Source organism: Ceratotherium simum, chromosome 21, assembly GCF_057802395.1.
Source record: "Ceratotherium simum simum isolate JZ-2026a chromosome 21, ASM5780239v1, whole genome shotgun sequence".
In the NCBI taxonomy this organism is placed as follows: domain Eukaryota; kingdom Metazoa; phylum Chordata; class Mammalia; order Perissodactyla; family Rhinocerotidae; genus Ceratotherium; species Ceratotherium simum.
Window position 1 is genome coordinate 36,447,346 of NC_141920.1, and position 25,941 is coordinate 36,473,286.

Here is a 25,941-nt window from a genome sequence, read left to right on the forward strand (position 1 = left end):
GCTGCCACAGCATGGCCTGACAAGCGGTGCGTTGGTACATGCCCGGGATCCGAACCCGTGAACCCTGGGCCGCTGAAGCAGTGCGCGTGCGCTTAACCACTACGTCACTGTGCCGGCCCCTCAGATGATAATTTTTAAGTTGACAGTTCAAGAAGTAGGGATTTGAGTATATTATCTAGAGTGGCACTTTCCAATTCAGTAGCTATTGGCCATGGGTGGTTATTGAACCATTGAAATATGGTTCATCCAAACTGAGATGTGCTGTAAGTGTAAAATATACACCAGGTTCCAAAGAATTAGGATGAAAAAAAGAATGTAAAGTACCTCAATAATTTGTATATTGGTTACATGTTCTGTTGATAGTATTTTGGATATATTTGGTTCAATAAGATATATTACTAAAATTAATTTCATTTTCTTTTTATTGTTTTTAATGTGACTATGAGAAAATTAAAAATTACGTATGTGGCTCCCACTATACTTCTACTGAATAACCCCTGCTCGAGAGATAAGGAGGTACTAGAAGGATTGAAATCAGAAATGATCCGTTTATTTATATCATTGTGGAGGTGGACTGGGTACGGTGGGAGAGGAAGGCTTTGTGTTTTATAACTTTTATATCTTTTAGAAAATTATTTTAATTAACTATTGAGTGGTTTCAAAAAGATATTCATAAAATATATGGAAAGCACGAGGAATAACAGGATAACACCCTTAATCACCAGCCAGTTTAAGAAAACAAATACAACCCAGCATTCACTTTGAAAGCATTTCTCCCTCCCATGGCAGACTCCTGGACTGTTTTAATTTTTATTACTTTCATAATAATAAAAATAATCATGCTCTTTTAAAGAAAAATTTTAAGTGGAGCATATCTTGTATAGTTTTCTTGTTTGGATAATTTGGCAATATTAAATTTTACAATGTGTATACCATTCAGTTCAATGGCTCCCATTTTAAAAATGTGTTTTATGTGCTCTGGAAAATGCAAACTGCAAAGAACTATGTAAAACAATGTCATTTTAATTTTTAAAAAAGTATATATGTTTATATATCTTTTATAATTATGCATGTGCACATACATGTACATGTGTATGCTGCCATACACATATACATGATAGATGTGTGTAGACACATAAACATCTGCATATACAATAACTGGTAACGTTGCTTATTTCTCAGAAGTCTGACTAGAAGGGCAGGAGGGGACTTCATATTCTTGTTCTATAAATTTTCAGAGACGTGATCATGGAATTATGATTTTACTTAGTTTTGATCATTTTCTGTATTTTACAAATGAAAATCTTTAAAGAAATAAATATTTAAATATGTTCTAACTGTCAGTTCTGTTCTTAGAACAGAACACATTGCCTTAGAAGGTAGGAAGCAATATGCTTAGCAATTTAAAAAAGAGGGAAAGTTACACAAAAAGCATTAAAACCATCATTTTGCTTCTCCCCCACCCCAAATATGTTAGTCCAAGAGGCAAGTGTTATCACTTTCAAACCAAGCCTAAAATCAACTGCTTACCTCATGCTTTCAGTCTCGCACTCTGAAAGAATGCAGCTGTCTTCCTCCGTGTGCTTCGTTTCCAACACCGAATTTAAGAAACATGTGAGCAAATCACATTAATGTAACGAACTATGTTTCCAGCAGGACAGTCAAAACAAAGCAGATGCATGAATCATTTTAATTTACTGAATGTGGACTATATATGTATTAGTGTATATATATATTATCTTTCCTTTTTCTCTAATCATAAATGTTCATGTGTATTGAAAAGATTTTTTAAAATTCATAAAATTACGAAGAAGAAATGAAATATTGACTGTAATCCTATCACGCAGACATAACCACTAATAATATTTTGTTATATTTATTTCTAGTATTTCTAGACATATGCATAAACTATATTTAAAAACTTTGGACATATACTGTGTATATGTATTGTTTTTTCCCAAAGAATGTTATATTGTGCACACTTTTCCATGGCACTGAATAGTCTTCATAAGCAGAGTTTTAATGACTTTGAAATAGATCATTTTAGAGAAATCAAAAATATTCTAAGAGTTTAAATTGGGAATGAATATATTCCATTTTTATTGTTGTTAGGATTGAACGTATTTATTCCTCTGCTTGAGTTTGAGTCTATAATTGATACCATAAGTAAAAAGATAATGAAATGATTACCTTGTCGTAATCAATAGCAGTTTTCTAAGCTTTTAACATTAGGTGAATGGAAGTCTTCCCTGTGGAGGTGGAAGACATGTTCAAGGGCACGTCTTTAATGAAAACAGACTGGTGGTGTGCTTCTGTACTCATGGATAGGTGAAAAGGCAGAAACTTCATTAATGCAAAATGACATGGAGCTGTAACCTTGCGTCTTAGGACAGAAATGAATCTGGATTCTGTCCTTGTCTCAGGGAAGCAGAAGGTTCCAGGTTCATCTTTGCCGAGTTGTTTACCTTTAACTAATAACTCATTTGGCGTAAACTAGCATTATCTAGGTGAATTCCACTTGTGCCAAGTCTAATACATGTCATGAAAGACTGGATGTCGTGGTGGTTATGGAAAGAGGGTGTGTGTGGAATTATGCCTTCTAGGTCATAGTGGATGAATGGAGTGGGGTGGGTAGAGGAGGGAATGGTCTTGATGGGAGAAAAAAATCCAGGAGCTGGTGCCATCTAAGGAGAACCACTAGATTTTGTTTTCAAGTGGAAGGTCAGAGTCATTTGCAAGGATTATAAGAAAGAATGTGATAAGGCAAGATGGGAGATGTAGACGGGTAGTCAGGTGGGTGAGTGAATGCCTGGAGAGAGGAATTTGTAAAAATCATAGCTCCCACTTCCTGGATGCCTTCTGTGGGCCAGCCATGTGTCTCCAGTGGGGTGAGATGGGAGTCACCGCATAGGGAGGAGTGATGGGGGCTAGGCAGAGTTTCTTTTTACTTGGCATGTAGGGATAACAAGGTTGATGGAGATGGGAAGGAAGAAAGGAGACTGAAGTAAATCATCTTAATTATTACAGGAGTTTGAAGAGTTGAAACTGTCTGACATTCCATGAGGACGTGAAGGCTCCTTTTAAATAACTTGCAGAAGGTCACAGGATTATTCACAGGTAGCGCCAGGAAGCTGCCCACCGTTGTTGGATGTGGACGTGAACTATTTATTCTTCTAAGAGCCTGACATCTGGAACAGAGTCTAGATGTTTTCTAGAACTTCTGGACTGACATGTCAATGTGTTCTCTGATGAAAAGTGAAACTGTATTCCCTTTGCGTTAGAATTTGCAAGCTCCCTCCCAAGCTAGTTTAAGCAAGAAAAAGGGAAATTTATTGAAAGGATACAGGACTGTTTCTAGGAATCTCAGGGTAAGAAGAGAAGGATCTGAAAATATGAACTAAAAAGCTTTCAAGAATCCAGACAGCAGTTAATTTTCAGGTGCCCTCTTAGCTCTGCTCCTCCAGTGCTGTTTTTACTCTATGTTTCTCTTCCCACGTGAGGTACAATGACTGCTTCAGATGTTTACATCCTCTAATTCAAGCAATTCATGATGGGTATCCCTGAAGTCTAATCTCAAACTCTCAAGAGAGGAAGAAGCTGGTTGGCTGAGCCTTGAGCACACGTCCATCCTTGTTCCAGTCAGCTCTGGCTAGGGGCAAGGTCTCAGCACAGATATGGGTGCCATTGATACCCTGTGGATAGGGGTCTGATAATAATTCTCAAAGAAAGGACTTATGGGCTCTCCACTATTGACCACTATCACTGATACCTTAGCATGTGTGGGGCAGAAGACACAGTCTTTCACCATCACTGTGTTTTCTTTTCCACCAAGAATAATGTCTAGCTCCTTGCTATGGAAAGTGTGGTCCGTGGACCTGCAGCACTAGGACCACTAGTGAGCTTGTTAGAATGCAGAATCTCGGTCCCTACCCCAGACCTATTGAATCAGAGTCCAGCAGTTCACAAGATCCCCTGATAATTGGAGGACATTGGTATTTGAGAAATGCTGATTGATGCAGGAGCCAGCCACAGATTAGAGCTGTTGTGATGGCGTCTTCCACTGGTGCCTGGCTGTTTTCCTCTGGCTGGTAAATTGTTTTGGCTGAGCTTCAGCTGAGAGCCTTCCCCTACCCTCACTGCACTTCCTTTTGAAGGTGTTTCTGCTGTAAATTCAGGGTCCAGGACAAGGATGGAGAGAGATGCCTGTGCTTGAGAGAGAATCAGCCTCTGTGTCTTATGCGGGAATCTTATGCATCCTGTTCTGTGTTGGCACTGAGGGGTGATCGGTGGGATGAAAAAAGGAAAGAAAAAAGCAATAAAAGTGTTAAAATCCTTGCCAAAATGGAAGTATCAGTAAGCTTGCCTTTAATTAGTCATTGTCTTGAGGTTAATAAATGTCACTTATGTATTAAATCACTGTCCTACCTCTGTTTCTACGTCCAGCTGTGCAAATTTTTAAAGTCTTTAGAAAGGCAGCTTTTTATAAAGCTTAAGCTCTTTGTGAGCTAAACCAACAACTTTTGATTATGGAGAAATTATTAGATTGCTTGCTTAGAATACAGACACCCTCAAGAAACTCACTAGGTAGAATATCCTTGGCAGCAATTCAGACATCCACACTGTTAGTGTTGTGTACTTTGAAGCCTAAAAAGATAAATTTCAGATACTCTACTCTGCAGGAATTCTGTCTTCCTGTAGTTTCTCTTGTTTACTCCTTAAAGAGCCCTGGGAACTAATGTGGGTCCTTCTAACCTGCTATTACTAGTAAATCAATCTGCTCATTTGCAGGGAAGCATTTATTATTTAGTGACTTGACCGGAAAATCCATAAAAATTATTTTCTTATAAAAATCCTTGCTTTGCAACTGCCAGAAGTGACCAGGTGGAAATAACAAGAATTTCTAATTCCCCGGACAAATACCTCAGTGGGACCTTCTGCCACAAATGCAGAACTGTCATCACTGCTGGTTTTGTTGGAATAGAAACGTATGGCTTCCCTGGATCAGGTTGGAATTGCTGAAGCCAGCTGCTCTAATACCTTTGGTATTCTAGGTGACCAAATTTCTGTATTAATTAAAACAAAGTATCATTTTGTCTGAAAGTTGAACATCCATTTATTGGATGAAATATGGAAGTGTTTGGAAATCATTGAGGTACTGTTTTTCATCCTTGGCTGCACGTTGGAATGCCTGGGGAGCTTTGACAACTGCTAATGCCTGAGCTGCATCTCCAGAGATTCCAGTGTAATTGTGTGCGTGCAGCCTGCGAGTGGGGATTTTTAAACCCCTTCTCCCCCTGGGATTCTAATGTGTAGCCAAGGTTGAGAGCCATCATCTTATTGAAGTGTTTCTCAAACAGTCCTATAGGGTGGGCGCTTGTAGGTGTGCTTGTCAAAATGCAGATTTCCAGGTAGCAGCACAAGAAAATAAAATTCAGTAGTTTTAGGACAACTCTAAGAATCTGAATCTTTAAGCAAACCCAAGCCCCATTGTAATTACAATAGAGGACGCCCTGGGGCCACACTTAGAAACACTTGCTTGGAGATTATTTCTAAAAAGAGAATTGCTGGTAGGACTAAAATGTGTTCAGTTGTTGGATTGTTAGGGACCCATAAGTAAGTGATTCGGGCATATTTGAAAAAGACGAAAAAACAGTAATGTGGTTTAGGGGCAAGACTCCTGGGAGAGATAAAATAGTGGAACGCTGGTCCTCACTTGGCTTCTCTAACTAGCTCTGTGGCCCCAGGGAAGACACCCAGTCTCTCTGGTACCCAAGCTTCTCGCCTCTCAAATGAGGACCTTGGGAAAGATTAATCTCAGGTCTTCTGAAGCTCCAATATTGATGATTCTCTGATGCTGAAGATTTTCTGTTGGCATCAATTCTTACAGACATTTCCAGCAGGACTCTGGATAGATGCCTTAGACATCAACAAGCATGGTCCCTGGGCCAGCAGCATCTGCATCACCTGGGCACTTGTTAGAAATGCACATTCTTGAGCCCTGTCTCAAACTTGCTGAAGCTGCATCTGGGAGTTGGGCCACTGTTCTAAAGATAATACTTGGAAAAAAGAAAATTGAGAAGTGTTCTTTTTACCTATAGGAAGGAAATTACCTCTGTAAGTATAAACGTTTAACACTATTTAAAAATATGCCAATATATACATTGGCAAGCTGATTCAAATTGAAGGGAAATCCCTAGAAAAATTCTGGAACCTAGAGCCTTGCTACATGAAGTGTGGTCTCCTGACCATCAACGTCAGCACCACCTGAGAATTTGTGAGAACTGGAGAATCTTTAGCTCCACCCCAGATGTACTGAAGCAGAAGCTGCATTTTTTTGCTTAACAAGATTTCCTGGTAGTTCATTTGCAGGTTCAAGTCTGAGAAGAACTGCTCTAGATAAAGAGGTTAAGACCATAATGAGAGCTTTCCCTTACCGTCATAATATTAATTGTGTACCGTGCAATAATGTATTCCACCCACACATCTGTCATCAAATCCAGAAAAAAATTTTTTTCCTTTAAATTTACTCTTATTTCAATTTAATAGTTAGTAGCTGTTGTTTTCCTTGTCTTTTACCTATGTGAGTGTTTTAGGCCTTTTTTTCCTCATTCTTCCTTAAAGAAAATTACTTAACCCTTTCACTTTTATTTTCCTTTTTTTCTCTTTTGAAGCTGCTGTCTTAGTCTGGGTCCCTATATTACTTGAGAATAGTTTTTTAACTTATTTTTCTGGTATCTGGCCCACGTCTGGAAAATGGATGGGCAGAGTATTGTTGGGTTTTTTGTTTTGGTTCATTGCTATGTCAGTATCACTCTCAATGAAATTATAAATTAGAAGATTAACATTAGAATGTAACAAATTATAAATTAGAAGATTAACATTAAATTGCAGAATTTCCTTTTAAAAGGGAAAAATTCATTAAGGATCCATTAATTCCAGCAGTAGAACCGTCTATGTTAACAATAAAGAAGAACCAGCCCTGTGCAGTGATCACCGTAGGGTAGACAGAGGCAAGTTGAGATATCACCATCAGAACAGGGCAAATTTAGTATAAAGTAGATGGAATGGAGCACAGCACACTGTGTACGTATTCTTATGTAGCAACTTTTAAAAATAATCCTTTTAATCATTTTATCCTTTAGGCACTCTAGTCACAGTTTCTGGGTTCCAAGACATTTTCAGTCTTCTCAAAAAATATGTACATTCTGAAAAAGTTTTACTGGCCCCGCAACATGAGATGAAAATTTCAACATTAAAATGACTGTTTCATTAAATATCTCCCAAATCAGACATTTCATCAACTATTTTATCAGCTATGGCGTTATGTCAACTTGTAACTTAAATCCTTCTCGTGTACTTATATATAAACTACATTTGCTGTAGGTACCATTCAGTATGTTTGGGATTATTTGGGGTGGTGCCTCTAGAAAATAAGAATTCCTAGACCTACAAAGATCTTAAAACCCTGACCTTCCGTGGTTGATTACTTCCTTTCTTCTCTTCTGATTACTCTGTATCTACTTTTTCTACTTAGAAGTAGAAGTTGGTCAAGTTTTTCTTTTTTGTTTGTAAAAATAAGAATATGCCATAAAAAGGCAATTTTTAGTCAATTTTTGAGGTATCGCTTCTCTCTAGAAAAGCGGTTCTTGACATTTTGGGGGATTATAACTCATTTGAGAATCCTCAAAGCTAAAGGATCTCTGCTCTAGACGCATGAAAATATACACAAAAATATACATTTTGGGCTGAAGGTTAATGTTTCAGTAAAGGCTCTTTTGATGACATAAATAAAATAAAACCAACAAATAAAATTAACTAATATGTTGACTTCAGGAGTTTTAAGCAAGAAAAGGATAACTTTGCTTCCCATAGATGAAAAGGTGCTTCAGGCACGGTTGGTTCCAGGGTCTCTATCAGTCTGATCATACTCGGTTTCTCTCAGTCTCTCTGGCGTGCCTTCTACTATATTTGGATAGTTCTCTGGCTTCACATGTTCGTCATTGATAGCTCTAGGCTGATATCCCATAGTATCAAACCTAGCAGAAGACAGAAAGACTCTGCTTCCCAGGTATCTCAAATAAAGTCTCGGAATTGAGCTTGTTAATCTCAATTGGTCAGATCCAGTATTTTGTCCATCCTGAACCAAGAGCACTCCCTCCCTAGCTATGGGAGGTGATAGCCCAGGTCACAAGCTTCACTTCTGGAGTCAGTATCGCTGGAACCTCAGGACCTGAGAGCAGGAGAGGGGAGGATTGCAAGATGAACATCAGGGCACTCTTATCAGTAGAAGGGGGAAAGGTGTTAAGGGGCAAAGACAACCAAAATCCACTGCCATGAGGAATCCCTGCTTTAGAGGTAAAGAAACCATCTAATTAGCTCAGGCCAATTTTTTTCACTCCTATAGAGCCCAAATACATGCAGATCTTATTCATTGCCTTAATAAAAATGTACTGTGCACCTTCTGTGCAAGGCATTTTCAACCACGCGTCCACGACCCTTATCCTCATTGATGCAGTTCCTTTGATCCTTGTCATCACATATCTTGCCCAAAATGCTGTGCTTATTTTAGCATTTGAGCAAGGTGGGTAAGCATATTGAATTTGCTCAACTATGTTGCCTAGAGTTGTCACAATGCAGGTAGTTCAGTCCCTAGACACCCCCAAATTAGACTTATTCCTGATCCTTTAGGCTATGTTTGCCAAGCCTCATGGGAAGTTTTTCTTTAAGCAAGTCTGCAGCACTTATTTTAGGCTTAACTAACGTGGTTGGTTGTTAACAGAGAAGGAAAGATATATTTAAAATCTACAAGTAATGAACAACAGAAAACCTGTGAAGAACCTTGCTAATAGTTGTCAGTAGATAAAAAGTTTTATGTTCTGTCTTGATTTGTCAGCGAGGGGAGTGACCTAGGCTGTGACCTCCTATAGTTAAGGATGGGGTGGACAGAATACCTGGATCTCACCAACCAGGATTAATAAGCTCAATTCTGAGACTTTATTTGAGGTACCTGGGAAGTAGACTTTGTCTTCAACTAGGTTTGGTACTATGGGATTTCAGCCTGGAGCTGTCACCCATAAGAGATAATTTGTTAAACTATCATATGTCATCATTCCAACACAGTGAGCAAGGACTGAGTGGTACTGAAAAAATCTGGAAAACAGAGGTAGCTATGTTTTGGCTGTGGATTGCTGAATTTAAATGGAACTCTTCTGGAACTTTCAAATAATCCTGTCTAAGACGCCGTGACATGGGGCCATTTTATAAATAAACTGGCTTTTATATCAACAGAGATCAAGGCAGGAAAAAGAAACCACTCTAGGTGTTGCAAGCAGAAAAGGTTCAATACAGGGGATTAGGTGCTTACAGAATGTCCTGAAAGGCTGGAGAATAAAGAATGATGTGGCTGCCACTGGACTTTTGAGTTCAAGGACATGCCACTGTTGCTATTGCTGCCGCAACTCCCTCTAAAATCTCTGTCTTTCAAAGCTTGCTTGCCAGGAGCAGACAGCAGGTGCCTACTGTCCTTCAAGTATTTAAGTGCTTCTAATTGGTTCCGATTCTAATTGGAATCCAACTGCAAAGGAGTCTTGGAAATTTAGTGTTTAGCTTTTTGGCTTCTCCAACCGAGGAAGGATGAAATGGAAGTATACAGAGAAAAATCCACAGTATGTAGTACAGGTTGAAAAAAAAATGGATTCACTTGTTCCTCAAAAAATTAAAAACAGAACTACCATATGATTCAGCAATCCTGCTTCTGGGTATATATCCAACGGAAATGAAGTCAGTCTCTCAAGAAGATATCTGTACTCCTATGTTCTTTGCAGCATTATTCATAATAGCCAAGATATGGAAACAACCTAATTGTCCATTGATGGATAAATGTATTAAAAAAATGTATACACACACATACATACACTGGAATATTATTCAGCCTTAAAAAAAAGAAGGAAGGGCCGGCCCGGTGGCTTAGCGGTTAAGTGCGAGCGCTCCGCTACTGGCGGCCCGGGATTGGATCCTGGGAGCGCACCGACGCACTGCTTCTCCGGCCATGCTGAGGCCGTGTCCCACATACAGCAACTAGAAGGATGTGCAGCTATGACATACAACTATCTCCTGGGGCTTTGGGGGGAAAAAAGGAGGAGCATTGGCAATAGATGTTAGCGCAGAGCCAGTCTTCCTCAGCCAAAAGAGTAGGATTAGCGTGGATGTTAGCTCAGGGCTGATCTTCCTCACAAAAAAAAAAAAAGAAGAAGAAGAAGGAAATCCTGCCATTTGCGGCATCATGAATGAACATAGAGGACATTATGCTAAGTAAGAAAGCCAGACACAGAAAGACAAATACTGCATGATCTCACTTATATGTGGAATCTAAAAGAGTTGAACTCATAAAAGTAGAGAGTAGAATGTTGGTTGCCAAGGGTTGGGGGGTGGGGGAAATGGGGAGATGTTGGTCAAAGGGTACAAAGTTTCAGTTATGTAGAATGAATAAGTTCTGGGGATCTAATGTACAGCATGGTGATTATAGTTAATAATACTGTATTATGCACTTGAAATTTGCCTAGAGTAGATCTTATGGATTCTCAACACACAAAATAACACATGGCAGGGGCCAACCCGGTGGCATAGTGGTTAAGTTCGCACCCTCTGCTTCGGCGGCCCGGGATTCGCAGGTTCCAATCCTGAGCGTGGACCTACCCACCACTCATCAAGCCATGCTGTGGTGGCATCCCACATACAAAATAGAGGAGGATGGGCATGGATGTTAGCTTAGCAAAACAAACAAAACAACAACTAACAACAACAACAAAGCAAAACAAGTGGTGACTGTGAGGTGAAAGATTATGTTAATTAGCTTGCTTATGGTAATCATTTCACAATGTATATGTATATCGAAACGTCATGTTGTACACCTTAATTATATATATAATTTTTATTTGTCAATTATACCTCAATAAAGCTGGGAAAAAATGGGTTCTCCTGGGGTTTTATTAATGAAGTCCCGTTTTGTTCAAGAGAAGCCACCTATCTCCTACAATTTAAAATAGCATTAAGGTTAAGCCTCAGTAAAGAGTGAATTGCATGTTTTCTTTTTGAAAATTTATGTTTGAATTTACAGATAGTAAAATTTATATTTTTGGTATATGAGTTTCGACAGATGCATTGAGTTGTGTAACCGCAAACGTAAGTAGGATACAGAACAGTTCCATCACTCCAAAAAATTCTCTTCTGCTGCCTGCCTGTAGTCAAGCCCTTTCTCCATCCTTAACCCCTGGCAACAACTGATCTGTTCTCCATCGTTAATAGCTTTGCCATTTCCAGATGGCATATAAATAGTATCATAGAGTGTATATTGAATCCGACATTAGTACATGCGTTTGGATTTCATCTATGTTGCTGCTTATATAGATAATCTACTTCTTTTTATTGCTGAGTAGTATTCCATTGTATGTATGTACCATTCATGACTTTCATTTTGAGAGTGTCACATATTTCCTTTTATTCAAAATCTCCGTATTTTTTTTAAATAACATGGATATTATGAACCCCACTTTGCCTCTTAAAGATGAAAAGGAAATGAAGAAAGTAAATGTCTTCCTTTTCCTGGGTGACTTCAAACTAAGTATTCTTTATTGACAGTTAATCAAATTGTGTAATCTAATTATGATTCCTGAATAGGAGCAGGATAATTAGACAACTCTCGAGAACTGGTACTTTTTCCGTTCTAATATTTAGACCAAGTACCTAGAATGTAGCAAGTACCTAGTCATACCACCTCAATAAGTTTTCCAAAAGATGAAATACTTTTAAAATGGATTATTTGTTGATAGGTGCCAGATTAGAACCGAAAGGCCAGTGAAAGCCACCTAAATTTTCACTTGAAGAAATGGAATCATTTTTGGCTCTATTCACAGAGAGCCTTTCTTCTAGACATATTTCAGCATATTTTGATGATTCATTGTAGAAACTGGTTTATCAATTACAGTAGGAGAAAGCACTACCAGCCAACAGCTAAGAAAAAGAGAAAAAGTTACATCGTTTAGTTTCAGGATCCGAAAGGCCTTATTGGGCAAAATGTAATTAACCAGCTTTGGAGTCATCCGGTTTGAGGACTTACTCCCATCTCTTTTCTGAAGGGTTCTGTGATCGTCCATTACCTCACGTTTCTTGGTCGTCCACCTTATATCCTATTTGAAAAGCAGAACCCTGACAGCACTGTGCTTTCCTAGGGTCAGCTGAACAGTCAGGGGTGAGGAAACCAAGAAGTTTGCTTATGTTTCCTGTACCCTAGACGTCCTGTGTGTTACATTGATCATCTCACAACCTTATCAGGTAGGTAGGATCATTATCAACATTTAACAGTTAAGAAAGCTGAGTTTGAAAGAAGTTAGGTACCTTTCCCAAGATTCGCGTAGCTCATCACAAAGAACTTGAACCCCTAGCTGCCTGCTAACAAAGTCCATGCTTTTAAGCACTAAGTTTTAGCTTTTCCTTTGTATGCATCTAATTATGTATTTTGTATGCATCTGATTGTGTGCCTCTGTAATTAAGATGATACCTGCTTATCCAGATTACTTACCTCCGTAAATCGTTTCTGAACAATGTGAGGTATGAGTAAATAATATATCCTGCATAAAATATTTGTGGACCAGGGAGATGACTAATTAGAAACATTGAGCATCTTCCAAGAAGGTTGCCCAAATGCAAATAGAGTGGAATTCTTTACAGTACTTGCGCCTGGCGTCAGAAGTCACATTTAACACCCAGGCTGACTACATTAGTTGGGGCTTTTAGAGTGTGTGCTTATTGGATTTTAGAGAGACGTATTTTGACCTGATGTAAAAAACCTTCTTAATAACAGAACTTCGTTGCAATGGGGTTCTGCTTATCGTTTGAAAATAATTTGATGAAACTAAATCAGATCAGGGCCTTGTACCTAAAACATTACAGGTGCTTTAGTAGACATAAAAAAAATGCTCTGCTAATGAGGATGCTGATTGGCCATCAGAAATTCAAGATGAGCATTACTAATGCATTACGTAATGCTGCCATGGTTATCACTGTAAAGTGCTCGCAAAGAGCTGCATCATCTCCAACTTAAGAGTACCAAGGCTTGCCCCCTCTGCATTAAATGTAAGCCCGGACCACACTGTTTTAGCACTTTCTAGGTACGTTCCATTGTGGCGAGTCATAAACCTGCTAGGTTCTTCTGTGCAACGCTAATGAGCTACAGGAGAGGCCATTAATCAAATTGTTTTGGAGTGTGTTCTGTTCCCGAGGGTGAGTAGGTGTGACACATTTCACAGTGAGCATAGCCTTAAAATAAAAAGATGGTTTTGGTTGATATCAGGCAAGGTCAGCTTGCTCTTTGGTCTAATGGCAGGGCCCTCATAGCTTGTTCACTGGTAGCAGTTAACTTGACTTATTTTGTGAGCTTCTGGTTACAGGAATTATTTTTCTCATTTCGTTTTGCCTCTGTTGGTACCTAGCACAGTGTCTGATAGACAGCAGGTACTTTCTATATATTTTTTTTGTGGAAAAGACTTTAAAGTTACGTGGGAGGAAATCTACCCGTGTAATTCACAGGAGGCTGAAAACTCTTCAGGAAGATGGAAATCTGTGATTTGTTTGAATCCTTAGTCAGTATATATTTATTAAAGTACAATGTATTGGATGTTTGACATTGTTCAAGTACCTTGCACGAGGGATAATGACATACCTGCTTTTTGCAAAGCGTACAGTCAAGAGGGAAAGAACTACAGATGGAGCATAGACTGGTTCTACTACCACTTTTATTATTACCCCTGCCTACCTTTTACTGAGGAATAATTAGATGTCAGATTCTAAGCCATTTCTGTATTAACTCATTTAATCCTCAAAACAGCCCTATTGAAGTAGGCACCATGATTATCTCCATTTTACAAATGAGGAAACTGAGGCACAGAGAGGTTAAGTAACTTGCTGAAGATCACACAGCCGTAAAAGATGTGGCTGGGATTTGAATCCAGGCAGTCTGACTCCAGAGCCCATACTTGTATGTACTGGAATCTGCTGGTCAAATGGGAGAAGCAGGGGATCTCAGGTGAGCTCCCCCTGCCCTGAGTTGTGGGTTGGAGAAGGCTTCCCGGAGTCAGTGATCTCTGATAAAATTAGCCAAGTGAAGGAGGAAGAGCGGGGTGTGAGAGCATTCTGTTCAGATGGTACATCGTGGATGACAGAATCGGTCATTGTAGTTGGGGAGTGTGTATGCTTGTGTGTTGGGGGTGGAGAATAAAAGTATGATGCAAGAGGCAGAATATGTAAGTCTTTGTTAAGCTATATTACTAAATGGATTTTTATCTTGTGGATGGTGGTGAGCCATTGAAGGGTTTTGTTCAGGTAACTTACATTTATAGAGAAGTTATTTGGGCTTCTGTGTAGAGAATAGAGGGAAGGATAGAGGGCAGACTGCAGGCAGAAAGATTAGCTAGGAGGCTTTGCAGCAGCCCAGAAAAAATAGTAATGGAGACTCAGCCTGGGGTGGGGGTGAGAAAGGGGCAGATTAGAGGAAGATCCCTGGGGTAGCATCAACAGGACTTCATAATTGATTGGATGGACAGGAGAGAGATGTTAGAGGGAGGAGTTGCATTTAGAGTATTTTAAAGAATAAAATGAATTGCATGGTTCCTGCTCCAGGCCAGCATTTTATTGTTCTCACAGTTCATTTCCCTATAGAAAGGGAAGGGTGAGTTAAATGTTGGAGGAATGGATGTGCATAGTTTTCTCTGGACTTCTGGTCCATTTGACTTTCCTTTAGAATGCTATAGTTTCTTGATTTCATGCTACTTGTAGCAGATTCTTGCAGTAAACTTTTCATGCATGCAGCCTCTTAAGAAGAGCAATGCTAATCCCTCTAATTTGCCATCAGAAAGAGAATGAAATGCAAAAGCGGGATGAAAGGAATTGTATTAGTCTTCTCTAGCATAATGAGTGCCACTCTCATTAGGTGTTCAGACTAAACATATCTTTTACCCCCAAATAATCAGATTCTCACCCTGTTCTATTTTTATACATGTAAACACATGTTCAAAATTGTGTATATACATATATATGTACATGTATATATATATGTATATACACATATATATATGAACCTTCATGTGTATAGTTGGGAACAACCGAGTTATTTCCATCCATCATGGGTAATGCATTTTTACAATGGGAAATTCTATCTTTAAACATACCATAGTGTTAAAGAGACAAATATCGCTTGTTCTTGAAAACTATGCCTTGTGCTTTTCCCCTGCCCTTAGTTTCTGGAATACCTGGGCAACAGAAGCTGTTTTTCTTTTGAGGGTTTCTCTCCTGGCTGATAACTTTTATCCATGGTTCAAGAGAGCAAATACATTTATCATATAAATATCCCTCATTATTTGAGGGTTTTGCATTTTTTATGCAGTCCAGATTTTCAAATGGTAAAATTCCCACCTTTTGTAAAATTTTTAAAATCTGTACTAATTATTTGGTCCTTTTCCTCTTCCCCCTTTTAGCTTTGTAATATTCGTTCATTCAAGTGAAAAAACATATAACCATGCTTAAGATGCTTGAACAAATGTATCCAGTTTGGAACTCTTCGAATGAAATGGCATTTTACCATACAGTGGGAAATGCTGGCGTCGACAACGACTCTTTCCCCTGCTCTTTCTTCCCGTCATACCACACGTTATTCCTGCCTCTAGCTCACTGCCGCAGCCTAGTCCTTTAATAAGAAGCAATCCTAGAAAGTTAGATTGAAATCCCATGAATTCTCTGCTACTCAAGCTATGGTCCATGGACCAGCAGCATCGAGATCACCAGGGAGCTTGTTAGAAATGTGCGATTTCAGTCCCCAACCCAGATCTGCTGAACACGACTGGTCATTTTAACAGGCTCCCCATATTAACAGTGATCTGGATGCAAGGTGAAGCCTGAGAAGCCCTTGAGTGGGCTCCTGTAAGCCAGCTTCTCAACCTAATCCTGTTGTGTGACCGTCATCTTTCTTCCGCACATGAAAAGAAGTGTATTCACTCTGTTAGCCACAGGATATAACCGGTTGAATAAAATTTCAGCCATTATGCAGAGTAAACATGTTTAACCTAGAAAAGACTACCTAGCAACATAATATTGAATGACCACTCAGCCCAATTTTTGAAAGGCATGAGCTGTTTCCATAGATAAGCCAAACAGACCCGAGCAAAACAGAAGAAAAGAGAACTTTGCTGTTTCGGTTTGTAGACAACAATTTGATTTTCTGAAAAGAGCAGTTTTGTTTCTTTTCCTGAGAACATGAGAGGACTGTGTTTCTAGCCTCAGCCGTGCCGTTTCCCCGTGACAGTATATAGTTAGGACAAAAACAGATTAAAGATGCATACTGTCAAGCCATCTGATCTCTGATTCCAAATTTTCCACAGTAGTCCAATTACTAGTGTACCAACTGTTAACCTTGCACTATAGTTACAAAGGGGCGACTGCTGGTTAGATGCTTAAGTTGATGAGTGTCAGGGAGGGTCTTTCTTGTGGCAAGACCAGTTCCCTCATGAGTCTTAAGATAATCATTTGCTTTAGAGCACCGGTCACTGCAGAGGAGGAGGGAAGGGGAATAATTACCTAAGGGCCCCAAATGCCATGACAGATGACCATGGACAGCCTTCCTATCTAGGAGGAATGGAGCCTAAAGTCCACAGCTCAAGGGACACACAGGCCAGGCACTACTGTTGAAACAATAAAATAAAACTGTTTTCCGAAAGTTTTGCTCTCTCGGTAGTTTTACTCCATGTATGTGATTTTCCTTAAACAAATTGGGAGCAGTATTGCCCTTCTAGTACATGACTGCATGCGGCCACCACAACACACCTGTTGCCTTAGAAGGTAACTTTATGCTATTTTTATTCAATTAAATCTCACAAGCCACTCAGAGCAAATGTTTCCATCTTGCTTTCTTGGAGATTTGGACACTAAGAACAGAAATTCGCTTAAAGTCAGAGCAAGCGGACATCCAATTGTATGGAATCTCCCAGTTACAACTGAATTTATCAACTCATGGTGGGGGGAGGGATGGCTTGCAACATAGGACTTGAATACATGTCAGTGACCTTCTCCTGTGAACTTAAATGCTCTGTAAATCAAGGGAGGTGTCTGCCCTTCTCACTAGTGTATTTCATTATAGTCAAATTGAAAAAGAATTAGTATTGGTGTTCCATTGGCAAGATTTCCAGGCAGGATTTGATTTATAAGAACAACGTGTTTTATGAGGGTATACACTGCTCATGCAGGACATCTAAAAACTGAGTTATTCTGTCTAAGTTTTCAAGTAGTTTTACTCAAGAGAAGCACAGAAAATAACTATAAAGTTCCCAAATTGTATTTTAGGAAAAGTTAGGGCAAAGATGTTTGCTTATTAGTTCATCCATGGTTATTCCAAAAGGCCCTCTCATAACAATTATAGCTGCCTTTCATGACATGCTTTGCTCATTGCTGGGCACTGTGCTTAGCCGTCTGCGTGCACTTATATAATATCACCCTAACAGGGACTTATCAAGTAGATATCGTTACCTTTAGCATACAGCTTGAGGGAGCTGCATAGGATCTCACAGCTAACAAATATGAGAGTTGGGGTTCCAGTGTCATCTAGTGTGCTCATTGCTGTGGGTTTCCAATGACAGCTGACATGCAAAATGAACATCATCCATTCATGCCATGACTACAGTGGGTCATCTCACTCATGCAATGCCTGTTCATTTATTCATCCATTTCTTTAACAAACGTGTATTGAGAACTTACCATGCACCAGGAGGACAAAAAAATGAGAAAGATTCACAGGTCCTGCCCTCATGGAGTTCCTCATCTAGTATTTCATTAAAAGTTGTATTTTCTTTCTTGGTGGTTGCATAAGTAACACCAATATGTTGTATGCTGGATGGCCTCTATTGCACAAGATGGCTAATAACTTTATGAAACTGTGGACACCAAAATTTGGGGTGTGGTATTTGGCTAGAGAATGGGAAAAATCTCTGAGGACAGATTACAAAATTAAGCCTAAAATTAAATAAGTCACTTACTAATTTATTCCTTTACCTGTATGTTTCATCTGTATGCCTTTATCTGGAAGGTATTGTGTGGGGTATACAAAGCTGAATTTAGTTTCCCATGCATCTATCTAAAATTTCTTTCAGGCTTAGATATGAGCTTGAAATAATTATGGTGCTAGATGGGAAAGTTCATTGCATTGGAGAGGTCTGTATAAAGTGCTGTGGGGTTTGAGGGAAGAGAGAATTAGAGAAAACTTTGAGGGGGAAATGATATTTGAGCCAGACTTCAAAGGATAGACAGGATTGTAAGATGGGGAGATAGGTGGGTCGGGGGTTTCATTTTAGGCAGAGAGAGCAATAGAGAAGAAAGAACAGAAGGAGTGACTAGCAAGAAATTCAGCTGAACTTTGAGATATGAAAGATACTCCAGAGGCATCAACAGTTGACTTACTAAGCAACTTGCAAGAGCTCATTATTATGTTGATAATCTTTTATGGAGATGGTAGTATTTTTAAAAATCCAAATAAGTTATGATCATTTAAAAAATTTAGAAAGTACATATAATTATAAAAAGAACAAACTCGGCAAGAAACCTTCATCCAAATGAAACCACTGGCTAACATTTGAATATTTTCCTTCAAGTCTTTTGCATTTTGTTTCTGTGTGTTTTTCTGAATAGTTGAAATCATGTATTACATTCTGCCTTTTCATTTAAAATAATACCGGCATTTACCCATGTTGTGAAAAGCTCTTTGAAACCGCCACATTTAATGGCCTTGTACTGTTCCATTGTGTGGCTTTGTCACAGTTGTCTTTACCCCACCCTATTGTTGGAGGTTTAGAATTTTCCATGTTTTCCACTACAAACACACTGGCTGTTGGCCAGCCAGCCCCTTTTGTATTTCGAAGATGGTAAAGCCAAGACACTTAACAGTAAGCTGAGATGGGGACGACTTGTTGGGTTGCTAGGAGCCAAGAGACTCGTACACAAAAATCAGCCCTCTGACTAGAAGAAGGGGCTGTGGAGTTTCTGGGGCTAAAGATTAATTAGCTTTTTATGTCAGGTCCCCTGAGAAATTTGATCTGAGTGGGCCATTGACCTTCTGGCCCCCAGGAAGGAGACTCATAGACTTGCAGGCTCAAAGCTGTTTGGTAACTCCTCCCCTTTCCCAGGGGAATTTGGATTGTTAGTAAGGAACCAAAACATTGGCTCTTCACAGTGGATTTCCAAGTTGGGATGAGGAGGCTGGAAGACCTATCAAAGGGCGAGGGTGTTCTGCTCCCCTCTTTGACCTGAAAGATGGAGTGGGCAGGGAAAGTGGGGAGGGCAGGGAGGGAGGGGGGACAGTCTCTGTCTTAATTTCAGTGGGTTTCTCATCCCCTGTTTGTTGGAGTTAGCAACCAGAAAAGCATTCTCCTTAGGAAGAAAAGTGATGAGAAAACTCATGCCCACTTTGCTTTGATTTTTAATGTTGCCAAATACCCATGTTTGTGACTTACTCATTATAGACTGTGAGCCTGGCTTGCTCTTCATTGGCTTTTCTTATCTTTGGCCCCATCTTTCCTTCATGAAAGTTCACTCTAAGAGGAGAAAATTGAATCGAAGAGAGAGACACAGGTCCTCACCAAGCATGCTGCAGCAAATTCAGCTATTAAATCCATTGTAAATCCCAGCAGAGGGTGGTGTATCAGAAATGGGGTTCCGTATGCTGAATGCGTGTTCATAATAAGCGCCTGGAGGCCTACTCGTGTTATGGTTCAGCAAAGGAAGGAGACAGGAAGGAGACTGTTAGCTTAGGGCAAAGAAACATCTGCTGCATAAGACCAAAAAAAAAAAAAATAGTGGTGCACCACATTTTACATAATAGATGCTGTTTTGAAAGTTTCTCTGGAATTAATTTCCCATATTAACTCATGCTTCAAACTTTCTTAGGAACTTTACTTTTTAAAAGAACCATTCTATTAAGTTTTTGAGAGAAAGCAAGATTTTTTAAAACTTAAGTGTACTAACTCTGAGATGAGGCTGTCTTCATTCAAATATTGACTTCATCATTTAACAGCTTTGTGACTTTGGACAAATGATTTAATTGCTTGAGGTCTTAATTCCCTGTCTGCAAAACAGACGCAATAATAGCACCTCCATACAGAGTATTTATACAGATTAGATGTGAGAAAACATTTTAGAATACAGTTTTTGAAAAGTTAAACACTTAAAAATATGACTATTGGGCTGGCCCCGTAGCTTAGCGGTTAAGTGCGCGTGCTCCGCTGCTGGCGGCCCAGGTTCGGATCCCGGGTGTGCACCGACGCACCGCTTCTCCGGCCATGCTGAGGCCGCGTCCCACATACAGCAACTAGAAGGATGTGCAGCTATGACATACAACTATCTACTGGGCTTTGGGGGAAAAAAAATAAATAAATAAAATTATAAAAAAAATATGACTATTAATAATCTGTGAGTTATTATGCATGTAAAATAAAATTTCAGAACAGTGTTTTTTTGCTATGAGCTAGGTCTGTAGGCTAGGCACATTAACACATGCCAAATAATTCATGGTATATTAGGTTAAAATGATGGAATGAAAACACTTCAGACTAGGAGAGTTTCAAAGCAATTCAACTGAGCTGTAAAGCTAAATAGATATATAAACACAACTGAATTCTAAAATGTTTTACGCTTATGTTTATCGCATAATATTTTATTACCCAAATTTGCTCAAAAATTTGTAGGTTCTTTACATTTAAAACGGTATTTAGTTTGAAATGTAGAGCTGAATGATTTTGCAGAATTAAATTGGGAATGAGTTAAATTTTAGGTTCCTGGGAAAGCTATCTGTGGTTCTATGGCTGATGTTTCTTCTTATTTAGTTTAATTAGAAAAAAAAAGTGGGTATTGAAGCATTAAACACACTCCAAAATATCAATAAATATTACGTAACTACTTTATTTGTATAGATGTAAATTTACAAACAGTATCAGCCATCTGAGTTAAACAGAAAGTAAAACATCCAGAAGTGAAAAATACAGCTAAATGTTGTAAAATGGCTATTATAGTCCTGCTATAAAATGCTATTATAAAATCCACATGTCCTCACTCAAAGCCTTTGTGATTCTTACTTATCACATAATCTTTGCCTTACTTGTTCCTCTGAACAGAATAGGAGCCACAAATAAGAACAGTTCGAGAGCAAGCAAAGCCTGACATCAAAAGGGATATGGAATAAAGTGTAGACACACAACTTTATCACATAGCATAATCATTAAGTCATGCTTTTCCTCATTCTGTTTTTCACTCCTTCCTCAAAGATTCTCTAATAGTGTATTAAAATACCAATGGCTCTGCAAGCACAGGCTTTGGAGAAGCAGTTAGGGGAGATTCAAGGACAAAGAAGAAACAGACCTTTCTATGTCAAGTTGCTCACAGTCAAGTCACCAGATTTGTGTTCATAATAATTAGTGTAATCCAGAAAGTGATGTTTTAAGTCCTTGCTTTAAATAGTCACAGATAACTGACTTTAATTTTATTATACTCCCATAGTCACACCCTCTATTGCTTTACTAGTTTCTAGTTGCTTTTTTATTTTTATTTTTGCTGGATTCCTTTTACTCTTCCCTGGATCTTCTCAATCCTCTTGAATAGCATCATTTACATAATGTAATCATAATGCCTACTTCTTCACTGGAGCCATATAGAGAACTTTTACTGCATTCATCCTTATTTTAGCATGTGTATCAGTTAGTTTTTGCTGTGTAACAAACCACCCCAAATTTTTGCAGATTTAAAAAAGAATCATGTTTTATTTCTCACAATTCTTTGTGCTGGTTGGGCAGTTTTACTAGTTTGGGCTGGCTCAGCTAGGACTGGATGATCTAGGATGGCCTTATACACATACTTGGGGCCTCAGCCAGGATAATTGGGTTGATAGAAGCTTCTCTCCATGTGACCTCTCATCTTCTGGCAGGCTTTCTCAGCCTTTTTAGCATGGTGGTCTCAGAGTTCCAAAGAGAAACAAGAAAGAAAGCCTCAACGTACAAGTGCTTTTCGTGCATCTGATTTGCATCCAAGCAAATCATATGCCCAAACCCAGATCCAAGATCCATATGGAGCAATAGTCTCTATGTCTTGATGGAGAAGCAGCAGAGTCACACTGTAAAGGGGCATGATACAGGGAGGGGAAGATTTTGTGGCCATTTTTGCAGATGGTGTACATTGCCTGGAGAGGGAGCAGTATATGTTTCAGCCCAGAAGGGCCATACCTCTTCTTCAGTCAGAGCCCATTGCCTGGAACTAGTCATCTGGCCCCCCATTGATAATGGATGCAAAGGAGGGTGGATAGTGAAGCTGGCTGTGCAATTAGGTGTGACATTTGTCTCAAATACAGAGTTATACCTCACTTCCTTACTCTTAACAAAATCCATTCATCCCTTTGAGAGTTAATCATATTCAAAGACACCATGAATTTCCATTTTCAGCCTTTCAGTGACTGGAGGCTGGTCTTCTAACAAATAGGGATTTGAAGGAGGAAGGAGGGTTGTATAAAGTGGTTTACATTTTCTGAAGCAAAATGGTGACTTGCCTGCTGATCACATACAGTCTTCAGTCTCTCAAACTTTGTCACATTTCTTAATCCTGGGGTCCCCTTGACCCATTTCACTTAATAAGAGTCCGTACCCTTTAAAGCCGAGCTGAAAAGTTCTTGCCAAGAAGGCTACCTGCTCTTGTCTCCCTGGGTACGGGTCATCTCTCTCTAGATTCCTGTAAAATATTATACTTCTTGTGTTGAATTATCTACCTGCCTCTTCTGCTCTGCTGGATTTGAGTTCCTTGGTGTGGTGCCTGTGTCTTCTCCACTGCTGAATTCTGCATAGTGTCTGGTCTAGAAGGGACACAGTGAAATAGTGAATAAATAAATCCTTGGAGAAGAAGGAGGAGGCTGTATTTAACCCTAACGCCCTTGTTTATTGCCTTTGTATTGTATTTGTTAGTGTTCTATTTAATTGCTTTCTCTCCCTGGGTCATCAACACATCAGATCACTGTCATGTATGGATTCCTCTGTTAATTCCTTCATTGCAGAAAAGTCAGAAGAGGGAGGCATTCATTCATTCTGAACAAGTATATATTAAGCACCAACTTTGTGTCACACAAGTTTTATGTGACAGAGACACAGAAAACAACATACGTGAAATTGCTATTCTGGTGGAGGGATATAGAAAAAAACATAAACAAAATATATAAAATATTAGATATCAGATATTGATGTGTTTTAAATAAAAAGAAATAGAGTAGGTGATGCAGATATTTAGGGAAGAGCAGTCTAAACTGAGGGAATAGTATATGCAAAGGCCCTGAGGGAGAATTATGAATGGTCTCTCTGAGGAACAGGAAGAAGTTCCATGTGGTTGGAGTCTAGTGAGGATGGGAAAGGAATAGGAGATGGGAGGAGAGATGTACGGGTCTAGATAATGTAGGGCCTTATAGTGCATTGCATGGACTGGCTTGTATTCTGAGGAAGATGGGGAGTCATGAAGTAAAGGATAAAGAATCAAAGGCATGGAGAACTAAAGGGGTTTGGGGAAAGCGATGGGAGAGGGGGAAATGTGTGGCTCTGTCCTATTATCTTTTTTCTCCCTCTCCTCCAACATTAAACAGGTTTCTCATTTGTTCCCTCCTATGAAAAATGTACTTCCAAGACTGACTCTCTGCTAGCAAGTCACCAATATCTATGAAAATATATACAATGATATTTGGACATGTGTAGAAATACCTTCTTCCCTCAGAAATAGATAAATAGGTCAAAGAGAAACAGATGATGTTGCTTTTGTTGGTAGTTTCCTAGATATAATCCTTTTAAAATGAGTTCCATATTATGGATTGCTTTTATTATAATTGAAGTTCTCAAAAAGAGTAGTTTTTAGACAAAGTCTAGATAACTCTGTTTAAGTAGCTTTGGTAAAACCCTACTAACTATATATTATAAATAAAAATAAATAAGCAGTTATTGAACTTAAAATGGCCTTGATGGCATTTGGCTATACATGGGACGATGCAGAGGGGTGAGCACTGACTTTCTTCATGAAAAAGCAACCTCCATGAGGATATTTTCTCTTTTACAAACTCATTTTCTGTAAAGAAAACCAGCAAGAGCAAAGAGCTTTCTGTATAACTATGGTAGGAATAATTTTTTAAGAATTTATTATGGAAGTAATGTATTGTAATAAATGTAAACAATATAGAAATTTTGGGGGGTTTTTAGAAACATAGTTATAGTCAATTCATAATAGCCTTATTTTAACCAAACCAAACCAGCCTTGTTATGAACACAGTCATTTATTTCCAGGATAATTGGGTTATAGCCAAGTTATTGGTTTCATGTGACTAATATTGGGCTGTTGGGTGTATTGTTCAGTCAAAGGAAAAATTGAATTATTATTTTTACTTGCTGTGCCCCTCAGTAGATAAAGCCTGATCCTCACCCTCTTTTGCATAATGTAGTCCTCCCAGTACTAGAATTCATAGGAAATCTAGAGGTTAGCAGAGGTTAGAATGCTCTGCGGCTTCTAATAGAGTCAATGTCAATGTCTACTGTGAAATAGAACAGTTCCTTCAATGTATAAGGAGCTGCATTTTTCCAAGAGCATTCTACGTATGTCATCTCTACTACCTTTGGAGCCTTCTTCAAAGGGAGATTATAGGCATGTCCATTTTCAGATGGGGAAGTTCCTTGAAATATAATCTGTGTGATTCTCTTTTGGTTTCCCAGTAATTGGTTGAAACAGGTCTTGAAATTAGCCTGTCCCATTCTGAGTGCAGTTTTGTCCACTAGACTGAGTCCATGTGTCTTATATAATTGTGAGGTATCCTGTGTGGGTTTGTGTGTTGATAGATATTTGAAATTAGGGTGTTTTTTTTCCCGTTTACTATATATTTCTGAGATGTAGGTGCCTATAGTTGGGCTTATCAGTAATGAAGTAGCCTAAAAATACGATTAACCTATAAACACATTTGGGGTATGTCTTCACCCATAAACCTTCACACTTTGTAAAAGTTTTGCTAAAGAAGTGAGTCCTTATTCAGCATATGAGGAGATTGTTGTGGCTGTGGTAGAAGAGACTTATTTAAGTTGAGAAGGTGGCAGTTAGGAAAGACTCCCTGGTTTCTGGTTTTGCATTCTTATCATCCATTTCTGAGGGCTCAAAGCCTTTGTGTTCTTTGCCTAAGAATAGTTGAGGATCAGCATTTTATTCCATGAGGCCAAGAGAGGAAATGCCAGTTCTGCAGCCAATCACTTAATCTCTGGAATGTAATATACTACTTCGCAGAGAACCAGGAATGTATCTTGAGGTACTACATTGAGTTTAAAATACAACCGCAAAATGCAGTGGGAGTCAATGTCTTTAAGGCCACGCTAAGGAGGTCATCATGAGTCATAACTTCATGAAAGAGGATCCTAATCGACTATTAAAATCTGCAGAAAACTAAATAAGGAAAGAAGGCCTGAGGTCCAGTAGGAGGCAATTTTCATGAACCAGCAGCATCTGCATATAGACTTTCCATCCCCTGGGATCTATATGGTCATTAAACCAGGAAGGCTTCCATGGCATCTTCCTGAGCAGAGAGCTGTGGGCCAAGCAATGTCTTCAATCTCTTGCCAGATCTCTAGTCTATGAGTCAAAAATTGACTCTCTTTATAGGGGATCTTGTAAGATTGTAAAATTTCAGGTAGTGCATTTCATTCACCAGGGAGCATCATAATTTTCCGCGTTTGTTATCAATGAAGATTTTATTTTTAAAAAACCATGATAGTATTTGCATTTCACACATTGCCAAATAACAGGTTTCTGCTATCTGATTATATCAGATAAACTTTACACCTGTCTTGGACTATATGAGTTAGA

At 39.0% G+C, this 25,941-nt stretch overlaps 1 protein-coding gene across 8 annotated transcripts in view; it reads left to right on the forward strand.

The window, feature by feature from the left end:
- The window catches only part of PLCB4 (phospholipase C beta 4), a 385,664-nt gene that overhangs the window by 178,563 nt on the left and 181,160 nt on the right, over positions 1–25,941 (forward strand). Inside the window, exon 4 of one of the 8 annotated variants that reach the window (XM_087445599.1) lies at positions 12,228–12,330. The exons of the other annotated variants lie outside the window; for them this stretch is intronic. The gene's annotated coding sequence lies outside the window, so the exon portion shown is untranslated. The remainder of the gene's footprint in view (positions 1–12,227; positions 12,331–25,941) is intronic. 8 annotated transcript variants of the gene reach the window in all.